The sequence below is a fragment of the Ranitomeya variabilis genome, chromosome 2 (genome assembly GCF_051348905.1).
Source record: "Ranitomeya variabilis isolate aRanVar5 chromosome 2, aRanVar5.hap1, whole genome shotgun sequence".
Taxonomy (NCBI): Eukaryota; Metazoa; Chordata; class Amphibia; order Anura; family Dendrobatidae; genus Ranitomeya; species Ranitomeya variabilis.
In genome coordinates, this window is record NC_135233.1 from 348,940,057 (window position 1) to 348,963,730 (window position 23,674).

The 23,674-nt window shown below is 46.2% G+C and overlaps 1 protein-coding gene across 1 annotated transcript in view; it reads right to left on the reverse strand.

Annotated features, from left to right (window-relative positions):
• Nucleotides 1–11,561, reverse strand: part of LOC143805816 (C5a anaphylatoxin chemotactic receptor 1-like) — a 53,904-nt gene extending 42,343 nt beyond the window's left edge. The window contains exon 1 of the mRNA XM_077285509.1: nucleotides 11,402–11,561. The gene's annotated coding sequence lies outside the window, so the exon portion shown is untranslated. The remainder of the gene's footprint in view (nucleotides 1–11,401) is intronic.
• Nucleotides 11,562–23,674: the final 12,113 nt, after the last annotated feature.

Consider the following 23,674-nt stretch of genomic DNA (forward strand, 5'->3'; position numbering starts at 1 on the left):
CTATATCTGAACCTAGAATTCCTTTGCCTGAATTTTTCTCGGGGAATAGATCTTGCTTTCAAAATTTCAAAGATAATTGCAAGTTGTTTTTGTCCCTGAAATCTCGCTCTGCTAGAGATCCTGCTCAGCAGGTCAGGATTGTGATTTCCTTGCTCCGGGGTGACCCTCAGGATTGGACTTTTGCATTGGCTCCAGGGGATCCTGCGTTGCTCAATGTGGATGCGTTTTTTCTGGCCTTGAGGTTGCTTTATGAGGAACCTCAGTTAGAACTTCAGGCGGAAAAGGCCTTGATGTCCCTATCTCAGGGGCAAGACGAAGCTGAAATATACTGCCAGAAATTCCGTAAATGGGCTGTGCTTACTCAGTGGAATGAGTGCGCCCTGGCGGCGAATTTCAGAGAGGGTCTCTCTGATGCCATTAAGGATGTTATGGTGGGGTTCCCTGTGCCTGCGGGTCTGAATGAGTCCATGACAATGGCTATCCAGATCGATAGGCGTCTGCGGGAGCGCAAACCTGTGCACCATTTGGCGGTGTCTACTGAGAAGACGCCAGAGAATATGCAATGTGATAGAATTCTGTCCAGAAGTGAACGGCAGAATTTTAGACGAAAAAATGGGTTGTGCTTCTATTGCGGTGATTCAACTCATGTTATATCAGCATGCTCTAAGCGTACTAAGAAGCTTGATAAGTCTGTTTCAATTGGCACTTTACAGTCTAAGTTTATTCTATCTGTGACCCTGATTTGTTCTTTATCATCTATTACCGCGGATGCCTATGTCGACTCTGGCGCCGCTTTGAGTCTTATGGATTGGTCCTTTGCCAAACGCTGTGGGTATGATTTGGAGCCTCTTGAAACTCCTATACCCCTGAAGGGGATTGACTCCACCCCATTGGCTAGCAATAAACCACAATACTGGACACAAGTAACTATGCGGATTAATCCGGATCACCAGGAGATTATTCGCTTTCTTGTGCTGTATAACCTACATGATGTGTTGGTGCTTGGATTGCCATGGCTGCAATCTCATAACCCAGTCCTTGACTGGAAAGCTATGTCTGTGTTAAGCTGGGGATGTAAGGGGACGCATGGGGACGTATCTGTGGTTTCCATTTCATCATCTATTCCCTCTGAGATTCCTGAATTCTTGACTGAATATCGTGACGTTTTTGAAGAACCTAAGCTTGGTTCATTACCTCCGCACCGGGAGTGCGATTGTGCCATAGATTTGATTCCGGGTAGTAAATACCCTAAGGGTCGTTTATTTAATCTGTCTGTGCCTGAACATGCTGCTATGCGAGAATATATAAAGGAGTCCTTGGAAAAGGGACATATTCGTCCTTCGTCATCTCCCTTAGGAGCCGGTTTTTTCTTTGTGGCTAAGAAAGATGGCTCTTTGAGGCCGTGCATTGATTATCGGCTTTTGAATAAAATCACGGTTAAATATCAATATCCGTTGCCACTGCTGACTGATTTGTTTGCTCGCATAAAGGGGGCCAAGTGGTTCTCTAAGATAGATCTCCGTGGGGCGTATAATTTGGTGCGAATTAAGCAGGGGGATGAGTGGAAAACCGCATTTAATACGCCCGAGGGCCACTTTGAGTATTTGGTGATGCCTTTTGGTCTTTCAAATGCCCCTTCAGTCTTTCAGTCCTTTATGCATGACATTTTCCGTGATTATTTGGATAAATTTATGATTGTGTATCTGGATGATATTTTGATTTTTTCGGATGACTGGGACTCTCATGTCCAGCAGGTCAGGAGGGTTTTTCAGGTTTTGCGGTCTAATTCCTTGTGTGTGAAGGGTTCTAAGTGCGTTTTTGGGGTTCAAAAGATTTCCTTTTTGGGATATATTTTTTCCCCCTCTTCCATCGAGATGGATCCTGTCAAGGTTCAGGCTATTTGTGATTGGACGCAACCCTCTTCTCTTAAGAGTCTTCAGAAATTTTTGGGCTTTGCTAACTTTTATCGTCGATTTATTGCTGGTTTTTCTGATGTTGTTAAACCATTGACTGATTTGACTAAGAAGGGTGCTGATGTTGCTGATTGGTCCCCTGCTGCTGTGGAGGCCTTTCGGGAGCTTAAGCGCCGCTTTTCTTCCGCCCCTGTGTTGCGTCAGCCTGATGTTGCTCTTCCTTTTCAGGTTGAGGTCGACGCTTCTGAAATCGGAGCTGGGGCGGTTTTGTCGCAGAGAAGTTCCGATTGCTCCGTGATGAGACCTTGTGCTTTTTTCTCGCGTAAATTTTCACCCGCCGAGCGGAATTATGATGTTGGGAATCGGGAGCTTTTGGCCATGAAGTGGGCTTTTGAGGAGTGGCGTCATTGGCTTGAGGGGGCTAGACATCAGGTGGTGGTATTGACTGACCACAAAAATCTAATTTATCTTGAGTCCGCCAGACGCCTGAATCCTAGACAGGCGCGCTGGTCGTTGTTTTTCTCTCGGTTTAATTTTGTGGTGTCCTACCTGCCGGGTTCTAAGAATGTTAAGGCGGATGCCCTTTCTAGGAGTTTTGAGCCTGACTCCCCTGGTAATTCTGAACCTACAGGTATCCTTAAGGATGGAGTGATATTGTCTGCCGTTTCTCCAGACCTGCGGCGGGCCTTGCAGGAGTTTCAGGCGGATAGACCTGATCGTTGCCCACCTGGTAGACTGTTTGTTCCTGATGATTGGACCAGTAAAGTCATTTCTGAGGTTCATTCTTCTGCGTTGGCAGGTCATCCTGGAATCTTTGGTACCAGGGATTTGGTGGCAAGGTCCTTCTGGTGGCCTTCCCTGTCTCGAGATGTGCGAGGCTTCGTGCAGTCTTGTGACGTTTGTGCTCGGGCCAAGCCTTGTTGTTCTCGGGCTAGTGGATTGTTGTTGCCCTTGCCTATCCCGAAGAGGCCCTGGACGCACATCTCGATGGATTTTATTTCGGATCTTCCTGTTTCTCAGAAGATGTCTGTCATCTGGGTGGTGTGTGATCGTTTCTCTAAGATGGTCCATTTGGTTCCCCTGCCTAAGTTGCCTTCTTCTTCCGAGTTGGTTCCTCTGTTTTTTCAAAATGTGGTCCGTTTGCATGGTATTCCGGAGAATATCGTTTCTGACAGAGGTACCCAATTCGTGTCTAGATTTTGGCGAGCATTCTGTGCTCGTCTGCTTTCCATCCTCAGACTAATGGCCAGACCGAGCGGACGAATCAGACCTTGGAGACATATTTGAGGTGTTTTGTGTCTGCAGATCAGGATGATTGGGTTGCTTTTTTGCCTTTAGCGGAGTTTGCCCTCAATAATCGGGCCAGCTCTGCCACCTTGGTGTCTCCCTTTTTCTGTAATTCGGGGTTTCATCCTCGATTTTCTTCTGGTCAGGTGGAATCTTCGGATTGTCCTGGAGTGGATGCTGTGGTGGAGAGGTTGCATCAGATTTGGGGGCAGGTAGTGGACAATTTGAAGTTGTCCCAGGAGAAGACTCAGCTTTTTGCCAACCGCCGGCGTCGGGTTGGTCCTCGGCTTTGTGTTGGGGACTTGGTGTGGTTGTCTTCTCGTTTTGTCCCTATGAGGGTTTCTTCTCCCAAGTTTAAGCCTCGGTTCATCGGCCCGTACAAGATATTGGAGATTCTTAACCCTGTGTCCTTCCGTTTGGACCTCCCTGCATCTTTTTCTATTCATAATGTTTTTCATCGGTCATTATTGCGCAGGTATGAGGTACCGGTTGTGCCTTCCGTTGAGCCTCCTGCTCCGGTGTTGGTTGAGGGCGAGTTGGAGTACGTTGTGGAAAAAATCTTGGACTCCCGTGTTTCCAGACGGAAACTCCAGTATCTGGTCAAATGGAAGGGATACGGTCAGGAGGATAATTCTTGGGTGACTGCCTCTGATGTTCATGCCGCCGATTTGGTCCGTGCCTTTCATAGGGCTCATCCTGATCGCCCTGGTGGTTCTGGTGAGGGTTCGGTGCCCCCTCCTTGAGGGGGGGGTACTGTTGTGAAATTGGATTTTGGGCTCCCCCGGTGGCCACTGGTGGAATTGAACTGGTGTGCATCATCCTCTCTGTTCACCTGTTTCCATCAGGATGTGGGAGTCGCTATTTGGCCTTGCTCCTCTGTCACTTCCATGCCGGTCAACATTGTAATCAGAAGCCTTTCTGTGCATGTTCCTGCTGCTAGACAACTCCCAGCTAAGTTGGACTTTAGTCCTTGTTTGATTTTGCATTTTGTTCCAGTTCACAGCTGTAGTTTCGTTTCTGTGTCTGGAAAGCTCTTGTGATCTGAAATTGCCACTCTGATGTTATGAGTTAATACTAGAGTCTTAAAGTAATTTCAGGATGGTCTTTTGATAGGGTTTTCAGCTGACCATGAAAGTGCCCTTTCTGTCTTCCTGCTATCTAGTAAGCGGACCTCAATTTTGCTAAACCTATTTTCATACTACGTTTGTCATTTCATCTAAAATCACCGCCAATATTTGTGGGGGCCTCTGTCTGCCTTTCGGGGAAATTTCTCTAGAGGTGAGCCAGGACTATATTTTCCTCTGCCAGGATTAGTTAGTCCTCCGGCCGGCGCTGGGCGTCTAGGGATAAAACGCAGGCTACGCTACCCGGCTACTGTTAGTTGTGCGGCAGGTTTAGTTCATGGTCAGTTTAGTTTCCATCCTTCCAAGAGCTAGTTCTTATGTTTGCTGGGCTATGTTCTCTTGCCATTGAGAACCATAACAAACCACCAAGTGCTTCACGGAAATGTATAACGTAGAGCCGTAAAAATAAACAATCCTTTTTTTTTTTCCTCAAAAATTATTTTTTAGCTTGCAATATTTTATTATCTCAAGGGTAACATGAAAAATTGGACCACAAAATTTATTGGGCAATTTATCCTGAGTATGCTGATACCCCATATGTGGGGAGGGACCACTGTTTGGGCGCATGGCAGAGCTCGGAAGGGAAGGAGCGCCGTTTTGGAATGCAGACTTTGATAGAATGTCTGTGGAAGTTATGTTGCGTTTGCAAAGCCCCTGATGTACCTAAACAGTAGAAACCCCCCACAAGTGACACCATTTTGGAAAATAGACCCCCCAAGGAACTTATCTAGATGTGTGGTGAGCACTTTGAACACCCAAGTGCTTCACAGATGTTTATAATGCAGAGTCGTGAAAATAAAACATTTTTTTTCCACAAAAATGATTTTTTAGCCCCTAATTTTTTATTTTCCCAAGGGTAACAGGAGAAATTGGACCCCAAAAGTTGTTGTCCAGTTTGTCCTGAGTACGCTGATACCCCATGTGTTGGGGGGACCACTGTTTGGGCACACATCGTGGCTCGGAAGTAAAGTAGTGACGTTTTAAAATGCAGACTTTGATGGAATGGTCTGCAGGCGTCATGTTGCATTTGCAGAGCTCCTGATGTACCTAAACGGTAGAAACCCCCCACAAGTGACTCCATTTTGGAAACTGCACCCCCCAAAGAGCTTATATAGATGTGTGGTGAGCACTATGAACCCCCACCTGCTTCACAGAAGTTTATAATGTAGAGCCATGAAAATAAAAAATCATATTTTTTCCACAAATATGATCTTTTCACCCCCAAATTTTTACTTTCACAAGGGTAACAGGAGAAATTGGACCCCAAAATTTATTGGGTAATTTATTCCGAGTACGCTGATAGCTCATATGTGGAGGGGCCACTGTTTGGGCGCATGTCAGAGCTCAGAAGGGAAGGAGCGCTGTTTTGGAATGCAGACTTTGATAGAATTATCTGCGGGCGTTATGTTGCGTTTGCAGAGCCCCTGATGTACCTAAACAGTAGAAACCCCATACAAGTGACCCCATTTTGGAAACTAGACCCCTCCAAGGAACTTATCTAGATATGTGGTGAGCATTTTGAATGCCCAAGTGCTTCACAGAAGTTTGACGCAGAGGCGTGAAAATAAAAAATCATTTTTTTTCCACAAAAATGATTTTTTAGATTCCAATTTTTTTTATTTTTGCAAGGGTAACAGGAGAAACTGGACCCCAAAATTTGTTGTCCAACTAGTACTTAGTACGCTAATGCCCCATATGTGGGGGTAAACCACGGTTTGGGCGAACGGCAGAGCTCAGAAGGGAGAGAGCACTATTTGACTTTTTGAGCGCAAAATTGGCTGTCTTGTTTGGAGACCCCCTGATGTACCTAAACAGTTCTAACTCCAACCCTAACCCCAACACTCCCCTAACCCTAATCCCAACCCGATCCATAATCCTAATCCCAACCCTAACCATAACCCTAATCAAAACCCTAAACCCAACACACCCCTAATCCTAATTTCAATCTTAACCTCAAACCTAACCCTAATCCCAATACACCCCTAATCCTAACCCTAACCTTAACCCTAATCCCAAACCTAACCCTAATCCCAAACGTAACCCTAATGCCAACCCTAATCCAAACCCTAATCCCAACTCTAACCCTAACTTTAGCCCCAACCCTAATCCTAACTTTAGCCCCAACCCTAACCCTAGCCCCAACCCTAACCCTAGCCCTAACTCTAACTTTAGCCCTAACCCTAGCCCCAACCCTAACTTTAACCCTAACCCTAACCTTAATTGGAAAATGGAAATACATACATTTTTTTTATTATTTTTTCCTAATTAAGGGGGGGGGGGTTATTTGCTATTTTTTTTTTATTTTGATCACTGTGATAGGATCTCACAGTGACCAAAATAAAACAAGAGGAAGAATCTTCCTCTGCCGGCCGTCAGATCACGGCGGGCGCACTGCGCATGTGCCCGCCATTTTCTTCCCAGAGGAAGATGCCGGCGGCCAGGAGAAGCAGGAGGACCCAGGGACACTAATAAGTATAACAGGGTCCCCGAGCCCCCTATTTCTCTGTCCTCCGATGTGCAATCACATCAGAGGACAGAGAATAACACCGCACTTTTTTTTTGTCTTGCGGTCGCCGGTAAACTGTTATTTTCCAGCGATCACAAAACAGGGGTCGGTAAAAACCGACCCCAATCATGTTCTTTAGGTTCTCGGCTACCCCGGCAGCCGAGACCCCAAAGATCTTCCGGGTGCCAGCCGGCAGGCGCACTGCGCATGCGCCTGCCATTTTTTTGCCGGAAGAAGATGGCGGCGCCCATGGAGAACCACGAGGAGCATCGGGGGAGACCGGTGAGTATCGGGGGGCGATCGGGGACCCCATTTCTCTGTCATCTGATGTGTGATCACATTGGAGGACAGAGAAATTAAATGGCAAATCGCTTTTATTTTTTTTTGCGACCGCCGGTAAACAGTTAATTACCAACGATCGCAGCTCGCAAAACCGACCCGAATCATGTTCTCTGGGGTCTCGGCTACCCCCGACAACCGAGACCCCAGAAAAAAATCCGACTCTGGGGGGCGCTATACACTTTTTCCACAGCGCCGTTAATTAAGTACCCTTAACTGCCGCTGTTAAAAGGCGTATCGGTCGGTCGTTAAGGGGTTAATGACTTCCAATAAAATTATATATTACAGTAAGGAAAAGGCTCAGACTGGCCAACAGGAGGACAGGAGAATCCTCCGGTAGGCCCCTGTGAAGGAGTGCTAATGAGCAGTACTACTACACTTGATTTACAATTTGCAGAAAAAGGTGTCATCTAATCATTTATTAACCCCTTTCCGACATGCGCTGTACATATAGTCCACTGAGGGAACTGCATTCCCGCAAACAGCTGTATATGTACGGCGGCACGATCGCGCGGCCTCACACTGTGGTGATCGAGTGTGGGTGTCGGCTCTATGTGAGTGCTGACACCCCGCAGCAATGCATACTATCGGTGCTAGCACCGATCGTGGATATTTAACCCCTCTGATGCCGCTGTCAGTAGTGACCACGACATAGAGAGGCATTGCACAGGGAATGAGTTCAATGCGTGCTTCCATAAGGACAATGTAATGCGATCGCGTTGTCCTGATGGTCTCCATAGTGACCCCTAGCCGCAAGATGGCCACCGGGTCTTTCTGGGAAGGTGACTTGTCAATGCCTGCTGAGAGCAGGACCTGAGACGCCTCTTCCCTGCCTGTCAGATGCTGATCTGATGCTCTGCAATGCAGAAGCATTGCAGAGCATCAGATCACCTATCTGTTTCTATACAGTGATGTCCCATCCTGGGACAATGTAAAAAAGTAAAAAATATATGTATATTAAAGTGTAAAAATATTCTCACATCAAGGATATCAGGAACTTTAAATAACGGGCAGCCCTTAATGACAATACTGTAGAGAGATTTAACATTATTTGGTCTCCTTGGGTTTCCTTTTTGTCCATGTTAAATGTACGACCTCTATGAGATGGATATAACTAGATCATAACATTCCACATCATTTTTCCCCCTTTCCTTTTGTCTAAGTCTCTGTGTTTGTAAAATTTTACTCTTTATCTACTTGAAAATGTTTAACTATTACTATAGCATAAGATTGGTTGTTAACCTATAAATGATAGTGAAACATCTAAAATGCCTAATTATTTTTTCTTTTCCTGTAAAATTTGAAAAATTTCAATAAAAATTAAAATTTAAAAAAAGTGTAAAAATATTTTAAAAATAATCCCCAAATAAAGAACAAAAAAAAACAAATATTTTTCCAATAAATACATTTATTTATGTAAAAAAAACCACCCAAACAATAAAAGTACACATATTTGGTATCGCGGTATCTGTAACGACTGGGTCTATAAAACTGTCCCATTACTTAACCCCTTCAGTGAACACCGTAAAAAATCGAGGCAAAAAAAATGCTTGATCATCAAACCGCCGAACAAAAAGTGCAATAAAACGCGATCAAAAAGACTAATATAAATAAAAATGGTACTGCTGAAAATGTCATTTTGTTCCACTAAAAATAAGCTGCCATACAGCTCCATCAGCAGAAAAATAAAAAAGTTATAGCTCTCAGAATTAATCGATGCAAATATAATTATTTTTTCTATGAAATAGTTTTTGTGTAAAAGCGCCAAAACATAAAAAAACTATATATATGGCATATCGCTGTAATCGTACTGAACCGAAGAATAAAGCTGCCTTACCAATTTTACCACATGCCGAACAGTATAAAAGAAAAAAAAACAATCTTGAATTGCTGTTTTTTGTTCATTCTGTCTCCCTAAAATTGGAATAAAATACGATAAAAAAATCATGTGCCCGAAAATGGTACCAATAAAAACGTCAACTCGTCCTGCAAAAAACAAGCCATCATATGACTCAGTCAGACGAAATAAGGAAATATTATTAGCTATCAAAATTTGGTGATGCAAAAACTAGTTTTCGCAATAAAAAGTATTTTTTAGTGTGTGACAGCAGCCAAACATAAAAACCCTCTATAACTCTGGTATCGCTACAATCGTACTAACCCGAAAGTCGATTAATCACTTATACCGCACGAGGAACGGCGTAAAAAATAAATAAAACCAATTCTTCACATGCTATCGATTTTTTTCATTCTGACTCCCAAAGATCGCAGTAAGGCTCAGCGCACATTTATCCTGTGCTCTACGCTAAGCGCTTACATCGGGGTTACCCGCGGTGGAAGATTCCCTGTAATGAGGCAGATGGAGGCACTGTGGGCGCCATAGGACCTGTGATCCAGCGGAGTTCGTCTTTTTAGGAATCCATAAAAGTGCCATCGGCCACAGTTTTGTGCACTTCGGAAAAGGACAACGCTTAACAGAGGCCAGACTGAGTCCAGAGTAACTCTGCTGCCTCATTATAGTGAATGGATCCCTTGGGGGTTTCATCTGTCACGTCACTCAGAGATTTAGATGGAAACCACAAAGTAATTGGTCAGCGTAGAGCACCGGATAAATGTGATCCCCTCAGCATTCAGAGACGTGGGAGATCTGCAGCAGAGAAAACTGTGATTTTATCAAACTTACAGCAATAAGTGACACATCGATGGCATCAGGTTCTCCGCCTCCACATGATGCTCATCTCAGATAGGTTAACAAAAACCTGGTGACAGATTCCCTTTAACACTTTTGTTTTTGAAAACAGTCTTATGTTGAAGCATTTTTTTCACACCTGCCTAATTCTTTTCCACAGTACTGTACATGTCAGGACTTTATATGTAGTTAGGTAAGGCTATGTGCACACGTTGCGGGTTTTACCGCGGATCCGCAGCGTTTCTGCAGCTGCGGGTCCGCAGCAGTTTCCATTGCGTTTACAGTTACATGTAAACCTATGGAAACCGCAATCCGCTGTGCACATGCTGCGGGAAAAACCGCGCAGAAACGCAGCGGTTTACATTCCACAGCATGTCACTTCTTTTGTGCAGAATCGCGGTGATTCTGCACAAATAGGAAAGCATTGATCCGCTAACTTCCCACATGGGGCTGTGCCCACGATGCGGGAAGTAAGCGGATAATGTGCAGATGGTACCCGGGGTGGAGGAGAGGAGACTCTCCTCCAGGCCCTGGGAACCATATTTGTGTAAAAAAAAAAGAATTAAAATAAAAAATAATGATATACTCACCTCTCAGCGCTGCACGCGGCCGTCCGTTCGCAGGGTTGCTGTGCGAGCAGGGCCTGCGATGACGTCTCGGTCACATGACCGTGACGTCACGAAGGTCCTTCTCCCACAGCATCTTTGGAACCGGACCGCCGCGTGCAGCGCCGAGGAGATCGGGACGTCAGAGGGTGAGTATAACCATTTTTTAAATTATTGTTAACATTATTATTGATGCTGCATATTGCTGCATATCTAGCCTCAATAGTAGGAGTAAACCCGCAGCGGAAACCGCAAGACAAGCCGCGATAAATCTGCAGGGATAACCGCAGCAGTTTTGCCCTGCAGATTTATCAAATCCGCTGCGGGAGAACCCGCAGAGGACCCGACCTACGTGTGCACATAGCCTAATAGAGTTACTGAACGCCCCACCCTTAAGAATAAAAGGGGGGTCGCATGATAACACAGCACCCAGAACACTATTATGAATTTTTATGATGTGGCATGTTAAACCAGTATTTTGAATTCAGAGGTTTATGAAGGGTTAATATTAACAGTAAGCTGTGCTGTGCATGAGCAGGTTATTTCTGGCTCCAGCTGGTGGTGTTTCCCGCATTTTATCTGTTCCCTGATTGGTGGTTATAAAAAGTGTGGGAAGAATATTTTGGTATAAAAACAGCTGTTTCAATGGTTCCTGTCAGTCACCTGAAGAAATTTGAAGACCCCTCCCTCCCTCCCTTGTTATATGGTTATTAAATATTTCTGTCGTGGCGTTTGTTTGTGGGAAAATCGCCCGGTCTTCCGGGTGGATTTGTCATCGTGGTATCATTTACAGTTATTAAGTTTAAAGATTTTATGCTTTGTATGGAGTATAATAAAATTTGAAAGTAACTCATAATAAAAGCCACAGCCATTTTATCCCAAACTAATTTGGTAGTCATGTGTGAGTTATTTGGGATGTTTTTGGGGGTTTGTGTTACCATGGATGAAACGATGCCTTCATTCTTGGAGACCAGGTATCTATGACACTTCTTGTTCTGGATGCATTTAAGACATGGTTTTTGGAAAGAAACTGATGTACCGGTAACTGCCATGTTAGAACTTTCCTCTCACCACAGGGGGTTGCACAAGCGGATGTGGATTATAGCTGCAAGAAACGACAAACACCACAAACAAAATAGTCAATGTACACATTGTTTAAAGGGAACCTGTCACCCCCCCAGGGCCTGTTAAGGTAAAAGAGCCACCTTCTTCAGCACTAAGGCTGCACTCTGTGAAGGTGGCTCTTATGTTTTTGATCCCTAATAACGCTGAAATAATTACTTTTATAAATTGCGCGCCATACCTGTATTGAATTCGGGGGTACGTTTTCTCCCCCTGAAAAAAACATAAGAGCCACCTTCACAGAATGCAGCCTAAGTGTGTGTTTCCACGGTCAGGAAACGCTGCGTGTTTGACAGGGTCCAGATGTTACAGCATAGTGGAGGGGATTTCCTGAAATCGTGTCTCCACTGCGTTAAAAGACGTAGACGGCAGACCCGCGTAAACGGACATGCGGCGTGTCTTTCCAGAATGCAGCATATCTGTTTACAATGCGGCGACGCTCCATTGTGTGATCCCATGTGTGATCCCAGCCTAACTCTTTATTACCATTTTATTATGTTTATTACTAAACGTCGGGCTTGGTATTATCTATAGATATATCTATCTATAGATCTATCTGTCGTATATCGATATATCTATCTCGCTATCTATAGATATCTATCTAGCTATCTATATATCTATCGATATATCTCTCTCTATAGATATATCTATGGAGCGCCCCCATGGGCAGTGGGGTACTCAGTACCGGGTCCTTCGGTTCACGGGGGATGTCACGGTGGCTGACCCGGTCCGTGGCCCCGGGACGTCCGTGTAAAAGGGAAAGGTCTTTAAAGGGATTGTTCGTGACGCCACCTGTGGTATTCGGTCAGGGTGACCGACGCTGCTAAGGGGTCCACTGGGGTGATGTTATGGCAGCTAGATGGTATACCTTCCCACAGGTGAAGTGTATCCCCAGGGCTTACCGGTGTATAGGTGGTGGATGGTGAGAGGATGGTGAAGAACGAGGACACAAGGTTGCAGTCTCTTTACCTTTACTGAAGACTTCAGCATCCACAGTCCAGGGCACCAGATCACAGGGCAGGCAGAGTCCGGCCGGTTTGGAGGCAAGTCCAGAGTCCCCTTATCCAGGTGGAAATCAAAAGCCTTCCTTTGCGCAGTGCTGTAGTCCCTTACTGCTAAGCTTCTCATAAGGTCCTCACAACTGTTGTAGATGTTATGTCTCTCTCTAAGTCCCCCAGATTGGATAGGACAAACCCGTATGACTAGTGGTTGAGGCATTTTACAGGGACTCTATCATGCCCCAGCCTCTAAGGGGTGCCACCTTGCCTCCTGGGCATAGGGGCGGACAGGTAACGTGAAATTAGCTGTTCTGCCGGTCTCTGGAGCAAGGCATAAAGGATCGTTGCTCCCTCGGTGTTCCGGCTACTGGATTTCTGCGCCTCAGAAGGAGGCAGCCTGCTCCTGACTGATCTCCCTCTGATATCCTCTCCTTTGCTTTGCTTTCCTTCACCCTCTCTACAATACAGTTCTCCTTCGGTGTCTCTTTCTAGAAGCTGCCGCACTTAGGGCAGGCACAGCTCCGTGTCCTTCTGTCTCGATCTCTGACAGGATCCCACCCCTGTCAGGGACCAACTACCTGAGCGAAGCTCAGCCAGCAACTAACTTCTTCCCCAGGCAACCAGTTTTACCTAAGTGTGAGGAGTGTCCTAATAAATAGGAGCAGAGCTCCCCCTGGTGGCCTGGAGTACGAAATGTGTTGCATGTTTGTGATACCTGGATTCAGTTGTCCTTCTTTGCCTCCAAATGTAATATCACTCCCCCCTAGAGGAGAATGACATTACTGCAATGACCAGGACCCTGGGGCACTGCATCTATCTAGCCATCTATAGATATATCTATAGAGAGATATATCGATAGATAATAGATAGTTATATCGATAGATACGATCGATAGATCTATCTATGTATCTATTATCTATCCATCTATAGATGTATCTATCTGTGTGTGTAAACATTCTTCAATGGAGTATGTAAAAGAAGAGGTTGAACAAGAAACTACATCACAATTTGTTTTTGTTTTTTATATATATATATATATATATATATATATATATACCTTATTTAGCTTACAAAAACACACACAAATCTGCATGAAAACGCATCAAAAACGCAGGTGACCTGCCAGTGACCTCAGGTGCAGATTTTACCTGCGTCAAATCCTGAGCAAATCCTGATGCAATCCTGACCTTGGAAACATACCCTTAGTGCTGCAGAAGGTGGCTCTTTTACCTTAATAGGCCCTGGGGGGTGATAGGTTCCCTTTAATCACCAATGTATTAGGAATGGAATAGGAAGTTTCTAATTGTCCTCCATTTTCTGAATCGATGCTACATGATTCATCTTGAGATTGTGCTTTCTCTTTAAGGATTCTCTTTAAAGGATTCTCTTTGTAGTTTCCAGCTTTGTTGTTGCAGTTTGGGGTAGGCCCTTTTCTGTTCCTCATGTCCTTGCCCAGTGTACAAGGTTCATAAAGACATGGTTGGGTGGGTTTGCTGGAAGAACATAACCGATCGCACAGAGCCCGGAACTCAATTCCATCCAATACCACGGGATGAACTAGAATAGAGATTGTGAGCCCGGCCTCTCCCCAACATCAGTGTCTGACCTTACAAATGCTCTTCTGGAAGAATGGGCAAAGATCACCCTTAAAACTCTGTATAAACTAATGAATGGTTTGAGGAAATCAAAAAGCACCAACATGACTACTGGTACATTGTCATGGTTTGGCCATTGTGCACAGTGGCGTATCCAGGGGGGGGCAGCCGAGGCATGTGCCCAGGGCGCAGCCGACAGGAAGCGCCAGCGGGCCGCCTGATGATGCGGCGGCGGTCTAAGGAGGCTCCTCGTCGGCTGCATTCTGCCGCCCCACACTGAGATAGTCCTGTTCTCTGAGAAAGTGCTGCGCGTCGAATCCCAGCGGCGTAATTACCCCACAGCAGAGCCCCTCCACCGCAGAGAGCCGCACACCACAGATGTTATTGCCGCTGCTCTGTGCGCACAGGACCTGTGATGAGGTCACAGGAGGGGAGGAGTCAGGAGTCACATGATCAAGGGCCTTCGTGTAGTGCAGGACTCTGCTGGTTTTCATGGTGCTGGACGAGGGTAAGGTTTTGTGTGGGGTCAGGAGTGGTTTGTGTGGATGTAGCAGAGCTGTGTGTGTATGAGGTGTACAGAGCGGAAGCCGTGTGTGCAAGGTGTATGGAGCGGAGCCGTGAGTGTATGAGGTGTATGGAGCAGAACTGGGTGTGTGCAAGGTGTATGGAGCGGAGCCGTGTGTGTATGAGGTGTACGGAGCAGAGCTGGGTGTGTACGAGGTGTATGGAGTGGAGCCGTGTGTGCAAGGTGTATGGAGCGGAATCATGTGTGTCTATGAGGTGTATGGAGCAGAGCTGGGTTTGTGCAAGGTGTATGGAGCGGAGCCGTGTGTGTGCGAGGTGTACAGAGCGGAGCCGTGTGCGTATGAGGTATACAGAGCGGAGCCGTGTGCGTATGAGGTGTACAGAGCGGAGCCGTGTGTGTATGAGGTGTACAGAGCAGAGCCGTGTGTGTATGAGGTGTACGGAGCAGAGCCGTGTGCGTACGAGGTGTACGGAGCGGAGCCGTGTGTGTATGAGGTGTACAGAGCGGAGTTGGGTGTGTACGAGGTGTACGGAGTGGAGCCATGTGTGGAAGGTGTATGGAGCGGAGTCGTGTGTGTCTATGAGGTGTATGAAGCAGAGCCGCGTATGTACGGAGCAGAGCCGCATGTGTACAAGGTGTACGGAGCAGAGCCGCGTGTGTACAAGCTGTATGGAGCAGAGCCGCGTGTGCAAGGTGTACGGAGCTCAGCTGCATGTGTAGTAGTAACTAGGTGCGGCCATTATACTTTACTGTACTGTGCGTGTGTGTCTGCGTGCATGCGTAGTGCTGCGGGTGAATGTGCAGAGACGTAAATGGTTTTGTGTGTGTACGGGGAGGAGAGGCGAGGGCAATGATGGGGCTGACAGGGAGAGTGCAATAATTGGGATGGAGGGGGATGAGGAAATGATGGATGTGGTGGAATGGGCAATGATGGAGGTGGAATGGGCAATGATGGGGGTGGGGGGAGGAAATGATGGAGGTGGTGGAATGTTGTGTATCCGCTTTTTGGGCTCCCCTGGTGGTTGCTGGTGGTACTGGTGACTTGTTTGCACTTTGCTTCTTCTGTTCACCTGCTTCCATCAGTGTTTGGGAGTTTCCTATTTAGCCTTGCTCTCCAGTCATTTCCTTGCCGGTCATCATTGTAACCAGAGCCTTCGGTTGCATGTTCCTGCTACTAGTCTGCTGATCAGCTAAGTGGACTTTGTCCTTTTGTTTTGTACCTTTTGTCCAGTTTGCAGTTTTTGTAATTCTCTGTAGCTGGAAGCTCTTGCGGGCTGAAATTGCCACTCCTGTGTCATGAGTTGACACAGGAGTCTTAAAGTAATTTCAGGATGGTTTTTGAAAGGGTTTTCAGTTGACCGTGAAGTCCTCTTTTGTATCCTTCTGCTATCTAGTAAGTGGACCTCTCTTTGCTAAATCTACTTTCATACTGTGTATGTCTTTTCCTCTTAATTCACCGTTATTACATGTGGGGGGCTGCTATCATCTTTTGGGGTATTTCCCTAGAGGTAAGCCAGGTCTGTTTCTTCCTCTACCAGGCGTAGTTAGTCCTCCGGCTGGCGCGTGGCATATAGGAAGCCGTAGGTATGCTCCCTGGCTACTGTTAGTTGTGTGGTAGATTTAGCTCACGGTCAACTCGAGTTTCCATCACACGAGAGCTCGTTCGTTACTTATGTGTTTTTTACGTTCCCTTGCCATTGGGAACCATGACAGTGGAATGGGCAATGATGGGGGTGGGGGGAGGCAATGATGGAGGTAGAAATTGGAATGGGCAATGATGGTGGTGGGGGGAGAATGCAATGATGGTGGGGAGGAGGAAATTATGGAGGTGGTGGAAAGGGCAATAATGAAGGGGGAAGAAATGATGGAGGTGGTAGAATGGGCAAGTATGGTGATGGCGGCGGAAAGGACAATGATGATGGTGGTGGAAAGGGCAACGATGGGGATGGTGGGGGAAGAGAAAATGATGGATATGGTGGAAAAGGCAAAGGAGGAAATGATGGAGGTGGTGGAATGGGAAATTATGGGGTGGTGGGGGAGAAAGCAATGATAGACTAGTGTTGGTGGAGAAGGCAAAGATGGAGGTGGTGAAGAGAGCAATGATGGGGTGGGGTAGAGGAAAATAATGGGCATATATGAGGAAACAGTACAGGAGAATGGGGGCATGTATGAGGAAACAGTACTGGGGAATTGGGGCATATATGAGGAAACAGTACAGGAGAATGGGGGGCATATCTGAGGAAACAGTATGGGGGATGGGTGCAGACAGTATGAGGAGCGAACGGGGGAATGTAGGCAGACACAGTATGAGTAGCGATGTGAAAAATGTATGTGGACAGAGTACGGGGAGTGAGGGTGATGGGTTGTGTGCAGACACAGTATGGGGAGTCAGGTGAGCAGGCAGTATAGAAAGTGAGGGGGTAAATATATGAGGAGACAGTATGGTGAACAGGAGGGATGTGAGAGGAGACACTATGAGAAGGGAGGGGAATAGTGTGAGGAGACAGTATGGGGGAGAAAAGTGAGTGGGCACAGAATAGAAACTGAGTAGTGGGGGCGTAGCATGGGGGGACAGTGTAAGGGCACAGCCAGGAGGGGACAGTATACCAAGGAGGGGGAGTGTGATGAGAGAGTACAGTATAAACACTGGGCCCTATGGGGGGGGACACAGTATGAGAGGACAGTGTGAAGAGGGGGCCGGTATGGAAAGGAGAGGTCAGTATGAAGAGCATGTACCATAAGAGGGACAGTGTGGGGGTCATATTTTGTGCAGACAATATAGTGAGGGGCAATTTTTAACTCAGGAGCATTATAATGACACTTGTATCTTTAAGGGCATCATGTGGAGATTTTCTGCAAAAGAGCGGAGAAGATGGAAATCTGCTGAGATGGCTGTGGATGAGAAAACTCATCATGGGGTCTGGACAAGATGAAGAAAAGGAGAACAACTCCAGAGGCGACATCATCTATAAGGTACATGGATGTAAATGTTATTTGTGATACTGACTAACTCTCATGTTTTTATTTATGTTAGGAGCATTAAAGGGGATGTCCAGGTTTGTGATAAGTTTGCAGTCATTCTTTGTGACTGCAGACTTCTGACTTCTCACAGTGTGCCCTGCACACTGTCAGGATTCTCTTGTGCTGGCGATTTACATACATGCGGTCACATGCTGACTAGACATGTGTGGCCTCACTCAATGATAATGAACTGAGCGAGGCCAGGCACGTCTAGTCGGAATGTGGCCAGAGGTATACAAATCGCATGCTTGTGCTGACATGACTGTCCACCGGCAAGGGAGAATCCTAAAAGTGTGCAGTGCATTCGTTTTGAGAATTCAGAAGCTGCGATGTCAGGATTAAGCTCTGCAGGTTCCAGTAGTCGTCACATGGACACTTCACTCATACGATTTTCATACTTATGGTCCTGTGACAACAAGCTTCTCTTCTGCTTCTCTCAATTTTTCACTGAATATTGAGAGCATTAGGGAGAGGAGCTCGTGGGTACATGACTGAGTGTGAAAATCACATATGTCCTGGGGGGGGCGCCAAAATGTAATCTTGCCCCGGGTGCCAGAAACCCTAGATACGCCTCTGATTGTGCAATATTCAAAATGAACGGCCTGCCTCGTTTATGATACTTTTTCCCAGACCTCCTCATTAAGGTTCTCCTATGCCTCTTCTGTTCCCTAAATGGTGCTTTTCAAAAGTTCATATTTTATGGAAAACCGGGCATGATCAAAATATCCATCTCAAAGTCAAGGGTCGGTGTAGCTCCGGCTCCATCACCGCCGCGGCCCCGTCCTGCTATTCCTTCTCCTCCTCCTCCAGCTGCTGCCCAGGGTCTGCACATAGCTCACTGATCCCCGGGTAGTGTGCTTAGAACATGGGCTTGCCCTCCTTCTTAAGGGGACAGTGCGCGTTGTCCTAGAGTATCCCCAGCCTACGGCTGGGAGACACTTATGATTTAAGGCTGGCTTGATGGGAGGTGCCTGAGCAACGTGGTTAGTCAGCTCCACAGCATGCTTGCTAGTTCTCAGGTCCCCAGTTCCTGCCAGTATCTGCTAGTGTCTGCCCGAACTCTCTTGCTTGTTCCTACCTGTCCTTTCTTGTGCCTTCCAGATTACTTGCCTGTGCCCACCTGTATGCCAGTTGTACCTGCCGGCACCTGCCAGTACCAGTCTGTATACCAGCCGAACTTATAGTGTTCTCACCCAACTTGCCCACACACAGGAGATATGTTCGCCAGGTTCTGCAGAGACTGAGGAAGAACCATTTATACGCCAAGTTTGAAAAATGTGTCTGCGAGCAAACCTCTCTTCCGTTCCTTGGTTACATCATTTCTGAGAGGGAACTAAGGTTGGATCCCAAGAAGGTATCTGCTGTCCTGAAGTGGTCTCATCCTGATGGTCTGAAGGCAATCCAGCGGTTCCTTGGATGCACTAACTACTATGGCCAATTTCTCTCTCTGAATGGGTTCCATTCAGTAAAACCTATGTAGCAGAATTAGACAGGAAGCAGGTCCTTCAGTGGGGTCACTCATCCAAATTGGCTGGTCATGCTAGGCAGAAGAAAACGGCTTTTCTTATTTCATGGCATTATTGGTGGCCTTCCACCACCACTGATTTTGTTTCAGCCAACCCCTCCTGTGCCAAAAAGAAGAGTCCGAAACAGCTTCCGACCGGCCAGTTACTTCCTCTCCCTGTACCATCAGTTCCCTGGCAGCACATCGCGATAAATTTCATTACCGATCTTTCAGTATCACCTGGATGTTTCGTCATTGGGGTGTTCGTGAATCGGTTTTCTAAAATGTCCTATTTTACTCCATGGCCAGTCTTCTGTCTACTCCTATGCTTGGTGAAAAATTCATCCAACTCATCTGTTTCCAAGGCTTCCTTCTCCATATAGTCTCTGATAAAGACATCCAGTTTACATATCAATTCTGAATGGCTACATGCAAACTACTAGCTGTCATCTTAGACTTCTCTTCAGCCTATCATCCGCAATCCAATGACCAGGTAGAATGGATCAACCAGATCCTGACCAGCTTCCTACGGCACTACAGTGATTGAGCCAAACTTTTGCCTTGGGCTGAATTCTCGTATAACAACCATGTGAGTGAATCTTCAACTAAATCCCCATTTTTCGTGATGTACGTTCAACTGCCCAATTTTCCTTTCCCTGTGTCTACTACCACTTACATTAGGGCAGCTGAAACTTTCCTCAAAGGCTTCTCTAAAATTTGGGAACACACCAAGACGTCTTTAATAAAATGAAGAGACACGCGGACAAGAGTTGCCTAGACCTGCCTCTCCTTCATCCTGGCTTTCTTTCTTTCATTTTGGCTTTCTTCAAAGTATGTCCATCTCAGGATACCCTAGTATAAATTGGGTCCTCACTTCATAGGTGTATTCAAAGTTCTTAAAAAGATAAATCCTGTAGCTAACAAGCTCAAACTCCTGGGCTCTTTACGGATCCCCAATTCATTTAATGTGCCTGTCGTCTTCAGTCCGTTCTGCAAGGATTCAGGTACCACTCCTGCTCCAGGTAGTACTGTAGATGTAATTAAGGTAGAGAATATTTTGGCCACAAGAGGAAAAACATTTTTTCTTGTAAATTGGAAAGGGTTCGATCCTGCAGAGAGGTCATGGGAGCCCAGGGAGAACGTCTCTTCTCCTGGGCTGATTTCTTGTGGACTTTAAAAAAGGGAGGTGTAAAGGGGGTGGTACTGTAGCGCCGGAGTCCCTGTACACTCCCCTCCTCCTCCGGCAGGGATGCTGACTTACCGCAGCGGCCCTCGTCCAACACTTCCTTCTCCACCTGCTGCCCGAGGTCTGGCACAGCTCACAGATTCCCTGGCAGTGTGCTTAGAGCACGCTCTCCCTCCCTCTTAAAGTGATAGTGCGCATCGTCCTAAAGTGTCCCCTGCAATGGATGGGAGACACTTATGATTTAAGGCATCTCCACCTGATGGGAGGTGCCTGAGCAATGTGGTTAGTCAGTTTCACTGCACGCTTGCTAGTTATCAGGTCCCCAGTTTGTTCATTCCTGCCAATACCTGCTATTGTCTGCCCGTACCCGCATGTTCTTGCTCATTCCTGCCTGTCCTTGCTTGTGCCTTCCAGCATACCTGCCTGTGCCCACCTGTATACCAGTCATACTTGCCTACACCTGCCTGTGCCCAGCTATATACCAGCTATACCTGCTTGCATCTGCCAGTGCCAGTCTGTACTCCAGCCATGCCTGCCTGTGTCCACCTGTATACCAGCCGTACCTGCCTGCACCTGCTAGAGCCAGTCTGAACCTCTACTACTAGGCAGCTATTTTAAACATGAGTGATGAATTACTTCCGATTCTCAAATTATGGATCCCCTTCAGCAATCTTTCTCTAAAATCTCTCATTAACCGCCCCCCCAACCCTGGTTAAACTTAGTATCCTCACATCCCATGATAGAGCCTACACTATCTGTCTACAAAACCATATTTTCATCTTTGAACATGTCTCCATCTCCATATTAGGGAAGCCGTACTTAACTTCTTTGTGTAAAAGACAATTAGTTGTGTGCTTGGAGAGAGGGGGCAAATGGGCTGCCATGAATTTTTCCCCTTGGTATAGCCTAAATTAGAGTTTCAAGGGTCTGCTCAGAAACATTGATCACTGGGATTCTGGAGATCTCTCTAACTCCATATTTTCTACTTACTCTACCCTTAGCCTGTCAATTTACTAAGTATAAAACCCTTTTTGAGAACTTAGGTCCCTCGAGACATACAGTCTTCTTAATGTACAAGATTTGTGTCTACCCTTACTCCTTCAACATTCTAACACCACAGTTTTTTGCTGAAATCGGATAAGCAGGGGCAAAGGATTTTTCTACTTTTCTATAAGTTCTCTATCAATTTTAGATTTCAGGAATATGTAGCAAGATATTATCAAGATGGTACCATGCCTTCTCGCTTACACAGTCTACAAACATGCATTCCTTCCATGCAGCGTTGGACTGGAGCACCTTGGGCCCACCAGAGAAAATCATTCTTGGGGCCCACTATGTGGCTACATAGAAATAAATACAAGACCACCAACTGTGTGGTAAAACGCGGTAATATCAGGGTATAATATAAGGTAGTAAATGTTTTAAATATGTAGCAGGGGTTGGGGTAGCCCCCTCAAAGAATATAATGCACCCTCATATAGTATAATGCAGCCCCTCAGAATATAATGTAGCCCCCTCATAGAATATACTGTAGCCTCCTCAGAGTATAATGCAGCCCCCAGTGGACAATGGGAGCAGGCTCCTGCCTCCTGTCACCTGCTGCTCCACCGCTGCTGTTCTGCTGGTGCCGGGCGGGCCCCCTGACTCACAGGCCCCATAGCAGCTGTGTGGTGTGCCGCTATTAGCGACACGCCACTGGCGGATGGCCGCTGCTGTAAGGCCAAAGAAATGTACATACAACTTGTCTCAAAAAGGAAATATTAAAACAACACGTTTTTTATTAAATTAGTTGTCTTAGTTCTGCTTATTGAGGAATTCCACAATAGAAATTACATGTTCTTATGTGGCACCCCAGGAGTCCGGGTACCACAGTGGTGCTGCCTTCCTCTCGAGGAGGGTAATGCCATGCCTGGAGACAGGAGGGATCCCTTAGCAGGTAAGCTGTACATGCAATACTTTCTGAATTCAGGCCAGAAGGGGGAGCTCTGTTGTGAAATTGGATTCTGGGCTCCCCCGGTGGCCACTTGTGGAATTGAACTTGTGTGCATCATCCCCTCTGTTCACCTGCTCCTATCAGGATGTGGGAGTCGCTATATAACCTTGCTCCTCTGTCAGTTTCTTGCCGGTCAACAATGTAATCAGAAGCCTTCTGTGCTTGTTCCTGCTACTAGACAACTCCCAGCTAAGTTGGACTTTTGTCCTTGTGTGTTTTTGCATTTTGTTCCTGTTCACAGCTGCTGTTTCGTTACTGTGTCTGGAAAGCTCTTGTGATCGGAAATTGCCACTCTGGTGTTATGAGTTAATGCTAGAGTCTTAAAGGAATTTCTGGATGGTGTTTTGATAGGGTTTTCTGCTGACCATGAAAGTGTCCTTTCTGTCTTCCTGCTATCTAGAAAGCGGACCTCGATTTTGCTAAACCTATTTTCATACTACGTTTGTCATTTCATCTAAAATCACCGCCAATATATGTGGGGGCCTCTGTCTGCCTTTTGGGAAAATTTCTCTAGAGGTGAGCCAGGACTGTCTTTTCCTCTGCTAGGATTAGGTAGTTCTCCGGCTGGCGCTGGGCATCTAGGGTTAAAAAACGTAGGCATGCTACCCGGCCACTTCTAGTTGTGCGGCAGGTTTAGTTCATGGTCAGTATAGTTTCCATCTTCCAAGAGCTAGTTCTCATATATGCTGGGCTATGTTCTCTCGCCATTGAGAATCATGACAGTTTGACCGGCCAGAAAAAAGGGTTAAATTTCTGGCTGAGAAAGGAGAGAAAAAAGAAGTCTGCTACAATTTTTTTTTTTTTTTTTCCTCTAGTTCTGAGTGTGCTCTTAATTGAATCACTTGCTAGTCTGCCTATACTGCAGCCTTCCTCTCTTTCTCTCCTTCTAATCCTTGAATGGCTCTGTGTTCACCTGTTTCAAATGGATCTTCAGAGTGTAGCTACAGGTTTGAATAATCTCGCCACAAAGGTACAAAATTTGCAAGATTTTGTTGTTCATGCACCTATGTCTGAGCCTAGAATTCCTTTGCCTGAATTCTTCTCGGGGAATAGATCTCACTTTCAAAATTTTAAAAATAATTGCAAATTGTTTTTGTCCCTGAAGTCTCGCTCTGCCGGAGACCCTGCACAGCAGGTCAGGATTGTAATTTCCTTGCTCCGGGGCGACCCTCAAGACTGGGCTTTTGCATTGGCACCAGGGGATCCTGCGTTGCTCAATGTGGATGCTTTTTTTCTGGCCTTGGGGTTGCTTTATGAGGAACCTCA